Source organism: Triplophysa dalaica, chromosome 1 (genome assembly GCF_015846415.1).
Source record: "Triplophysa dalaica isolate WHDGS20190420 chromosome 1, ASM1584641v1, whole genome shotgun sequence".
Classification (NCBI taxonomy): domain Eukaryota; kingdom Metazoa; phylum Chordata; class Actinopteri; order Cypriniformes; family Nemacheilidae; genus Triplophysa; species Triplophysa dalaica.
In genome coordinates, this window is record NC_079542.1 from 10,953,956 (window position 1) to 10,964,743 (window position 10,788).

General features: G+C 35.3%; 1 long non-coding RNA gene across 2 annotated transcripts; it reads left to right on the plus strand.

Moving 5' to 3' along the window:
* The first annotated feature begins 3,256 nt into the window (after positions 1 to 3,256).
* Positions 3,257 to 10,516, plus strand: LOC130429973 (uncharacterized). 2 transcript variants are annotated; one of them, XR_008907710.1, is made up of 3 exons: positions 3,257 to 3,691; positions 6,083 to 7,516; positions 8,200 to 10,516. It is a non-coding gene; the product is annotated as an uncharacterized LOC130429973 (long non-coding RNA). The 2 variants fall into 2 exon arrangements; XR_008907711.1 differs by having other exon boundaries at positions 6,083 to 7,155; positions 7,312 to 10,516.
* The last annotated feature ends 272 nt before the right edge of the window (positions 10,517 to 10,788 follow it).

The window sequence follows — 10,788 nt, forward strand, 5'->3', positions numbered from 1 at the left end:
TGAGCTATCATTAACTCATTGAGCTCTATATGCTACAAATGCATACAATTGTCTGTGTAGGCTACTCTATTGCCTACATTGCCCACAGAACACTTTGCCAACGTTCACCTGCGATTCAATGACAGAGAAAGTGTTTAAGGTGAGTGTTTTTTTTCTATGGCGAGGTTTGTAGACTTGTGTTGTTATATTTAGAGTTGAAGAAGATAACTCCCAGACTTTACTCTTGTGCTTTAATGTTGCATGCCTTAGGTACAACTAGGTTGGTTTATACAACTGTTTTTGTATGTGTTCACGTTCATTAGGTAGCGCAGTTTATTAAGTCTCTATTAAATAGTTTGTTTATGAATTTTTTGGTGGTGCTTGCGTTTTTGTTTATATTGTCATAGGTTATACTGATTTATACCGGATGCCTGACTACGTATATAATAATAACAACAGCAGCAGCTTATTCTTCCTGGCACAATGCCCCGCTCTTTAACGAGAAACTTTGAATTCACTACTGCGATGTTCTCAGAGAGTGTTGTTCCCCTAGTTGCCGAGTGGTCACGATTCGCGCTGTTGTCACATGAACAAATCGCACCGAGATTAAAATACAATTTCAGAGTCAGCAATGCTATTTAAAAAAAACGAATAGTTTAACAAACAGATCTCTTACGAAGTTATTCGTGTTCCGGGTTGACGCCTCCAAACAGCTCTTTTAAGCGACAGCAGATGAGAAACATACAAAAAAATCCTTTATATTGTAAATTGCATCCACTGGCGATTTATGTGGAAAAAACATAAATGTCAATATTTTGTTGCTGCACCCAAGCAAAAATTGCCACATAAGACGTTCTGTTCATGTCGAAATGAAGCAGCGGCGGGTCAGAACCATGGACAGCAACATTAAAACCAGACATGGGGCAGTAGGGGCCTTCAAACGCGTGCGTCGGATTACATGAATCAATCAATGATGTAACAACTCAAATGCTTTTGTGATCGCCTTGCAAACCTGTATCGCAGTTATTACCTGGTTCGTTTACTTATCTGCACCACGAGTAACATTTTGTAAGGGGTTTAAACGATCGAGGTAACTTTGGACGGAGGCCTCAAACGTTGCCATATGGTTTTAAGCAGGACTTAACTCCAGCATTCATTCCAATTTACAAAGCTGCCTATAGTCTGAAAGAATGCAGGATACACTTTATAATAAATGATTGGTCAAGTTTAGGAGAAGGATGACCGCTTGCGACATAATCGTGATCGGACGGATGTGCTCTGGAACTTTATATATTTTCTAATGTTTAATGATTAATTTGACTGGCAAGGTCTTTTTATATCACTTAAACGAAATAAGTATAAACTTTCTGAATCTCATGGATAGTTATTGATTTCACATATACGTTGATTGGGGTAGCCATGTCTTTGTGTTAATTTCTATATTCTCGAAGCAGGCCACAACCAACGTGTTTAGTCTGCTCTCGCTTTTAGACTGTTGTTGGATATTGTTGGAGTGTTTGGACGCTTGGTGAAGGTTTTTTTGTGTGGATCTCCCAATGGGTTATTTGGATGATTTTCGACACAAGCATTTATTGTTGTATCACTTTTACGTAAAGCCGCCACCGAATCCATTGTTGATTTACTTCATTACGGCATCGACCAAAGAAAGAGAATGTGAACGTGACGTCAATGGATAGTAGCTGACGCAGCTTTGGGAAAAGGAAGATGCAAAGAAAAAAATAATTTTCGATTAATTTGTAATTGTATCAGATGTGGATTTGTATATCTGACAGTTATTGTATACAGCCTCGTTTTGATGCAGTCATTTGTAGCGTATCAATGGCTCTGATCATTTGAGTTATTTGTATATCACAAAACAGGAAAACGATATAAACGCATCAATTCGAATAAACGTAGAAATGTTTGTGTGACTGCACGATTAATTTTTTCAAAGCATGCCATGTCTCCATAGCCGAGCGTCACGAGCCTTTATGCAAACCGGGTTAGAGAGTTGATGTGAATGCGCATGTCACGCCGATCACGTATTCCTCTGAGCAGCATTTGTGAGCGCCTTTTTTTCTCCAAGTGCTCTAAAAATAGTAACAGCTTGATCCAGAAATAGACGGGGTATCACCCTCAAATGCAGCGTTCGTTCTAAGGCACAAAAACACACAAGGACTGCACGTTATGTTCTCTTTTTGTGTCCTTGAAATATTCCTTGTGTTATTGAATTCACCGTTTCACGACATGTGTATATCGCTCATAATGGGCTCCCTCCACCGGTAAGCGTCCGCGTCGCTCTCCTGCTGACCTCAACTGCATGTTAGATTTAAATACATACGTTCTTGTAACAATAGGCATACATGTATCGCGTCGAAGTCAAGCTGTCTTTTCCTCGCTGTCAGGGAATCACCCTGCCTGCATTCAGTGAATGAAAATGAAGGGGAATCTCATTGTCATGTCGGCGCTATTGAGCATCCCTCTTAATTTTATCGGAAACTCCCAAATATAAAACAGAGCTAAACGCGCGGAATAGCTTAAAATTACACATACATTACAGACATATGTGGTCGCTACTTGTGGCTTATGCTACATGAAGCCTTTTTATATCAGCGGAGCTGTCCGCCAGAATGGTGCTGAAATTCATGTATTTTCCAGCTAATGTCTAAACTAAAGATGCAACCATTACCTATGTGCTTAAAACGGTTACGTTTCCATGACCTCCGTCCTGTGGACAATGTACTCCTTCGTGGCAGTGTATTCTTATATTCCACACATGCTTTTGTGCATCTGACCATTTCCTCAATAATTCAGTTTATCACATACGTTTAATAATTAATTCTCTGCATGGAGATCCTAAGATTAGACTGGTAACCTGCGTAACCCTCTACAATAACTTCCAAGATGTTTTTTTTGGAAATCCAGCTGCGTGGTCTTTGTGAAATCACGTATCTGTAAGATTTTGGTCATGCATATGGTTTATGTTCATTGCTTCAAATACAAGTCAATTCATCATATTTGCCAAACGTATGAAGTGGGTAAATGCCTAGTGCTCTTTGGAATTTCATTTTTGGCGTGCAGTTTCATCGGAAACAGCACAGATTGGCGAGTCGTGACTGCTAAAGTGAGTAATGCGCGTCGGCTGCGTCAGTAGGGGCAAAGCGCTGGGTGCCGAAGACAGATGGAGGGAATCGTGACTGACCGGAGACTTACACAAATGAAAGCACAACCTCACCATAACTCCATGAGAGAGCTATCTGTGAAGAAGAGATTTAAATGTAAGGGTCTCGCTATTCTCCCCTGTCACTGAGTCCTGACCTTGGAATCCGGTGGTAATTCTGTATACACATTCAGAAAATAGCGACTCTCTTAGAGTTAATGTGTGTGTGTGTGTGCGCGTAGAGTTAATGTGTATGTGTGCGTGCGCGCGCGCGCGAGCGTTCGTACGTGCAAACAGAAAGAGCGAGTTAAAAGGAGATGTTTTTGCGTGTAGGGTTGTGTGCAGGCTTTTGGATGGGTTTATCAAATGGTTGTGTGTGTGTGCGCGCGCGTGCGTGCGTGCGTATGCCTGAGTTGTGTGGAGTATCCAAATATAGCCAGACTCAGAGAACGATGTTCACTATGTTATGAGACAAGGAAAGAAGGTGACTAGGTTTGGTGCTCAGGTGACCTGTACAAATACTACGAATGGAGGATTGATGGACTTGTTGTGGTAAGTTTTCACTTGGATAATTTTGCTATTTATTGGCTATTGTGGTGTTCGTTTAAATTGGATGGATGCGTTTTATATTTCAACGGGTAATTACAGTGTTGAGACACAGAAGTTCACGGTCATTCGTTGTTTTAATGCCTGGCAAACAACCAAAACTCGTTTATTTTCACTTCCATTGATTTTTTTTGCATTTTTTTATTAGATTACAAAAACGTGCGTTGTAAAAACCCAACAATGAAGCACATTTATTTAAAAAACATTCCGTACATTGGTGGAGAATTAGTTTTCTATATTTTTCCTTTTTTCAAAAAGGGGGGTCCCTGTGTGAGAAGAGCACGGATTGGTCGAATGACGATTTTTTGTATGCTCCAATGAAATCCTTCATTGCTCTCTATTTACTGTGAGCTGGAGCGCAGTAATTCCCCTCCTTCAACAGATCTATCGACTGACAGGAGTAGATCAGCTTTTTACTTAACCACATCACGAACAGGAGAATTTGTACAGTATGACCATAAGAACGGCATCAGAACACGGATGAAATGACAGTGCAAAGCCTCGGATGGGAATGGAATCGTACACTGGAGATGATTCTGTGCATTTCTCGGTGAAGGTTTAGAATTGGAGTCTACTGCACACGGTCTAGCCATTGGCTACAACAACACGGACTGTCAATAATTATGGACAAAACCTGCAACTCGGATGTCATATTCAAAGCGTACGGAAAACGGACTGTCAAAAGTCTTTCACGAATCTTTTTGCGGTCTGGGCTTGCTGTTCATAACTATCAATGGGAAGCCCTTACCCCAAAAAGCATTTGCGGAGGGCACACACACCGAATAAAAGAAGAATCCTCTCTCTTACTTCTGCTCCTCTTGGACTATCATCATACTCGTTGTCAGAATTCTAACGATTTATTATGGTTATAATTTTCACCGGAAAATCCGCTCAGTGTTTACTATTATCTTTTTTTACCCTTAGTCTGGCACACCCTTTCAGTATCTAGTGGCACCAACCGCGCCTTTTCAGTTTAATATGTGATTTAATTCTGAAATGTAACAATAACGTGTGGGAACTGCATGGTTGTTCATATAAAGGACGCGTTTGGCAGTTTCACCATGTGAATAAACAACTGAATTAAAGGACAAATGCAATAAAAATATTACATCTGGCTCGTGACATCTTATTTGGAGTTTTGCAGAGACGCAGCTGAAGCGCGCGCAGGTGCTGTTGCATACATCTCGTGCAACATCAAATCTGTTTGAAGAGTTCAAGTATTAACAAATAATTTTTAAGCACAACTCGTGGCACGTTAACGCATTTAAATGGAAATATACGCAAAAGAGATTTTTTAGTAGCCAGACAGACCCCCTGACTGAAGCCTTCTTGTGTTGTGTTTAAAACACACGTGTTACTAGTGCTTACAAGCCTTATATCAAAATGTTTGCTAATATTAGTTAAGTCACTTTGTAGTGAACTTGTGCTCAGTATTATACAACTATTTAGCTAGAGTCTTGTTTTTTAAACATGACACAAGGTATGTTTATATTATAAACAGGTTAATACGACATGTTAAACTAATCCATGTTTATCTGTGAAGGGATGCCTCATACAAATGAGGCTTTCAAACTTCTACCACTCCACACTTCCACAGGCAGCACATACTGTAGGCCTATACATTTAATTGCAACTTTAAGAAAAGGTACAATTGAATCCTTTTTATTATGAAAAGGCCTGATTCTAATATTCTGTTCACATCCATTCTTGTGACATTTTATAATATAATGTGCTACTGAAACAACAGTTAATCACAACAGTGTTGTAACTGTATTGTCAAGTCAATGTTCTTGAACAGGCACATGCTGGTTTTTAAGTTTATGCTGCAACCTATGAAGATCTGCGATTACGTTGTGTAGTGATGATTCTTGTGAATTGTTTTAAAACATACTTTGTACTAATTTACTTTATGACAGTGCTTTATTTAAACAGTGATTGCAAGTTTAGTTATGTATTTAAGATAATCATGCTGTCTTGTTTAGACATAGAATTTCTGTAAGGGTTAAATAGGATTTTTATAGCATCTGTCCAGATTTGAGAAATTAAAAGAGAAATATTGGATGTTTACAAATTCATAAGTCATATAAACATGCATATTATGTGGCAAGTATTTCTCTAAATATCATAATCAAGAGAAGAATCCTAACAATTCATTTTTTTTAAGATTTTCCAAATCGAAAGAAACAATGTCATTATATGTTTCGGCCTTTCCACGTTTTTGTTTAGTTTCATTTGCCAATTCACCCTCTCATCAAACAAATAACACATTAAAATAGTAATTTTAGGAATTTAACTAAAACTAATGTATAACACCAATGCATGTTGATTTGTGTACAGGTTATTCCAGTCCAAGAGTCTGAGCTAAAAAGAAACAGACAGAAAGAGAGGAATGGAAATCTGAGTCAACAGATCAGGAGAGCCCATAACAGATGTTAGAAACGTGAATAATGACATTTGAGTGTGTTTTCTGAATGCCTGTTATCATGTCATTCATGTTTAAGCTGCTGAATGCCTTCTTATGCTCACATTTCTGAAATGTTTTTGCATGTTTTGCAATGTTTTCGGCATCTTTTCTGTATTGCTTTTGATTGTAACCAGGTATATTGATTACATTAATTTAGAGGTAATCTATAAGTTTATTGTTGTTTATTTTTTAACGAAAATATGACGTCATCCTGAAATTTCTTTCTTCTGAGTCTGAGTACGTCAGTGATACTATTATGCAATAAGTACTGTAAATCATTGATATAAGCAGTGATTTATTATTTTCTATTAATTCTTAATGAGAATACAAGTGATGTTTTCATTCTCATTAATTTAGCAGTTTTTATAAATTAAGTGTGAAACTGACATCGTGTTAGTAAACATACCATGCGTTACATCCAAAGCTCAGACGTACGTCAGATTGTAAAACCTCAGCACAGTCAGACTTATTTTTTCCAACTATATAAATAGTAAATTTATAGTGACCTTCTGTGAGTGATCATTGATTTTATATCAAAATAAAATGTATAAATTGCAGTTGCATACATATCGTTGCCAATTTTATCTTAAATCTACAATCTAAAATCTATGTTTGTGATTCAATCTACAAAAATAAACATTATGCAAGCAGCAAACAAAGCAATGTGTATATGAATATGTAGTAAGCCTTAATGCAGCATGTTGCACATGTATAGATCTGTATTGTGTTCCACTTTTCCATAGGTTGAATGATGACTATATTGATCTACATGTTTTTTTAAAGAAACATAAACGCTTATGATGTCTTTTTAAAACTTTTCAGTTAAATCTGTTAATTGAATTCAACATATAAGTATATGCATTCTTTTCAATGTTATATTCTTTTCAGCTGTTATTGATTTGAATCTAGTCATGAATAACAGCATCCTCATGGTTATGTTCTTAGTGTAAGTAACAAAAAATCTATAGATAATACATTGTTTAAACATGCACCCATATTACTTGGGGAATGTTGTGGATGGAATATTGAGTTTTCTGAATGAAAAGTTTTTCAGTGACTGACTTTCTGAAACAACATTGTTGACATATTTTTTATTTTTAAGGATATATTTTGGGGCTTTTATGCCTTGAATGACAGCGTACAGTGGAGAGTGGATAGGAAAATATTTGGATGAGAGAGGGGAGCAGGACTGGCAAAGAACCACTGAGAACAGGAATCGAACCCAGGTCGCCCTGAGCGCACTGGTGCTATGTGTCGGCACAATAACCACAGGGCAACTGACAACGACATTGTCATTGTTTCAAAGAGTATTACTCATTTACATAATTTTTCTTCACTCTTACCAGGTTCTTTTTTTTTGCGTTAAACAGACCATGGCCCGGTTTCACAGAAAAGGCTTAAGGGTAGTCACCGACATTTCAACTGTCTTAAATGAAAACAACATGCCCTGAAATATCTTATATGTCAGTCCCATTATTTTGTCTCATGATGAACACCAGTAATGTTTTTTCAAATGGATTTTTTTATAAAAGTGACTTAAATATACTAATTTATCTAAGGCCTGGTCCTGGCTTAAGCTAGGCATTGTCTTTGAAACCGGGCCTATGTGTTGGGAGACATAACCTACTGCAAACTAGGGGTAGCACAGAATGAGTTTATACCCACTATGTTTTTACCCCTGTTGTTCTTTGGTAGTTTTTTAGTGGCCCATGACAACACAATATGGTTTATGTGCCTCATGCTGTAGTAAGATTTAAATAACATTACATTAAAATTATAAAGATAGAAATTCATTTGACTTACCTACATCTGATTTATACATTATTGTTTTTTAGGGAAAGTGATACATACGTTATATACAAAGCATATCCCCTATGCACTGCCTTTTTTCTTTGCACTTGACAACATGACAGTTTTAAAATATCACAGTAATTTAAGCTTTTGAAATGTATAACAATTATTCACTTGACCTTAATGTGTATTTTTTTAGGTTTCAATAATAAGGAGTACTGAGTCTGGAACGCAACAGCAAAAGTAATGCTCACAGCCGAGATGTGGTCACAATTGGCTGCATTGTGTCTCAAGTTGGCCAAAGTGATCACTAAAAGACGTTCTTGAAGATTTGTATCTGCATATTTGAAACAGAACAGTAAGTCAACATAGATTTTAAATTGATATGATCAAATAGTTATTATATCACTTTGAACATTTTCTTGTTGCTATGCCTCTAAGATCTCTTAATTTTGTCTAAACATTACATTAAGACAGAAGGAATATGATAAAATAATATGTATCGTATATAGAATATACTACAGCCTTTCGCAAAGTTGTATTTCTGCACATTTAAACACTGTGTTAAAAACTCAGTAATTTCTGTCTGCAATTGAATATATTTTATTTATTACTTTAGTAAATACTGTACCTCTGATAACAAAATATAAAATTGGAAATACTGTTCTTTAAATAGTTGTCTTTCACGCTAATAACAAGACTTGGATGCGTTGAAAAAAGCATTATACAGGTAGCTTCTTTTCAGAAAGGCGCTGTCTATAAATGAATGTCAAATGATTATGACATTTTACTACCCAAACCACATTTCCTTGTCAATTGATTTGAAATTAAAGCTTCTTCTGACTGTCATGTGTCATGTATAGAAACAAGTGGAATTGGACCCAACTGGGACATGTAAAAATACTAAAACAAAATTCTAATAAAATAAACATACACATCATTTTCTAGCATTGTTACACATTTCATTTTATGGGATTTTTAAGGGATGTAGATTTCATCTAGATTGACATTGGCTAATAGAATGACCAGGGCCTTGGTTGCTTATATCATACTTATATCATAGCACAAACTGCTGTGAAGCTAACAAAGTCTCATAAAGATAGTAATGGATTTTGACAGATCAAACATGACATTTGACCATAAGCATAATACATGAAAAAATTATATGAGCATTGAGAGGGTTTAACTTGAATTATTTGAATCAATAATTTTGTTTTTTAATTGTCTGTATTTGTAAATGAAGGCTGGTGGTCAGAAAACAATTTAAACTAACAATGAAAAATATTTGAACAAAGATAAAAAATACACAATACAAACTATAATTTTTGGTCTGCTCATTAACAGAAAAAACTAAGCTTTCATTCTAAAGAAAAAATATTTTGAGAAAACTCTTTATTATTATTTTTTATTATGGGTGATTCAATAAAATTAAGAATCACTAAAAATGTATGGAGGCATTTAATGCCTAAAGAAAACCTCCTTAATAAACATAATGTCTAAGTTTCAGTTTATCAAAACATTTAACATTTGAACATTTTTATATTGTGATGCGTTACAAACCATACTTTGCAAGTACTAAAAAGACTTGGTAAGTCTGACAACATAGTATTGTGGAGATGCTCTATTATTAAAGTTTTTGTAAAACCAGTTAACAATTTTTTAGGCTTCCTTTAAAATCTATGTAAAGTTGCATTAGGATTAAATGTACTAATAATGGTGTTTGTTTTAAAATAATAAATTTAGTTTTCCTTTTGGATAGCTAACTAAAAATGTTTGTTTTGTGTATCAACTTTCAAGCAGATCTAATTGCTGTATATTTTTCCTCTTTAAGGATTGAAATGATGTTCTTTTACTTGTCATCATACTGTTCTTGTACCGGGATCTTTTTACAAGTTATTTTGTACATTATATTGTTGAGTTTAATGAGCAGTTGCATAGATTGTTCTACAAACGAATATTACCATATTGTGAAGATTATCCTAATGTGATGATGAATGTATTGCAAAATAGAAAATATGCACTTTGAGTTTACGTTTGTATGTGTAATTCTTTTAAGATTAAATGCCAAAAAAGCTTCTCGTCATTTATTTCAGTCACTATGATTAAAATCAATAAAAATTAAGCTAATAAAAGAGGGAGAGAGCAAGACAGAGAGTGAGAGGAAGAAAAAAAGAGCATTGCACAAGTTATGTAACGGTATGACATGTATGTTAAATTTGAAGAAATATATGCTCTTTCTTAGTAGGTTGCTGCGATTCATTTAATCCAATATTTAAACTGGGTAATAACAAAATACAGAGGTCCAAGGACACAGGGATTAAACTATATTTTATATCTTAAAATGTGTCTGTGATATTTGAATAAAGCACAATTCTTTTTTAATGTTCAGCTGAAAACAAATCTTTTTAAATGTGGAGTTTAAATCATTTATCTTTCCAAATATGTGTAATGATTGTGAGAAGTATCTTTGCATGCAAGCAATGTTAGACGTTTATGCTTTGTGGTGTTGCAGCTATAAATAAATAACAAAACATTTGTTTTATCCCTTTGCCTTGTACGTCTTAAGCATAATAATGTTTTCACAAAATGATGTGTTGCTAAATATTTAATTAGGCCTTATAAGGTACTTATACTTGTTTATAGAGTATAGTTTTATCTGTGTAATTTATCTATATGTTTTGATGTTTCTTTAAAAGTGGTCTGTAATAATATGCCTAAATTTTGTTCTAAAACTTGACTGAGCTTCCCTTTCACATAGCCTAGCTTTCAGTCCTTATAAAATGAATCT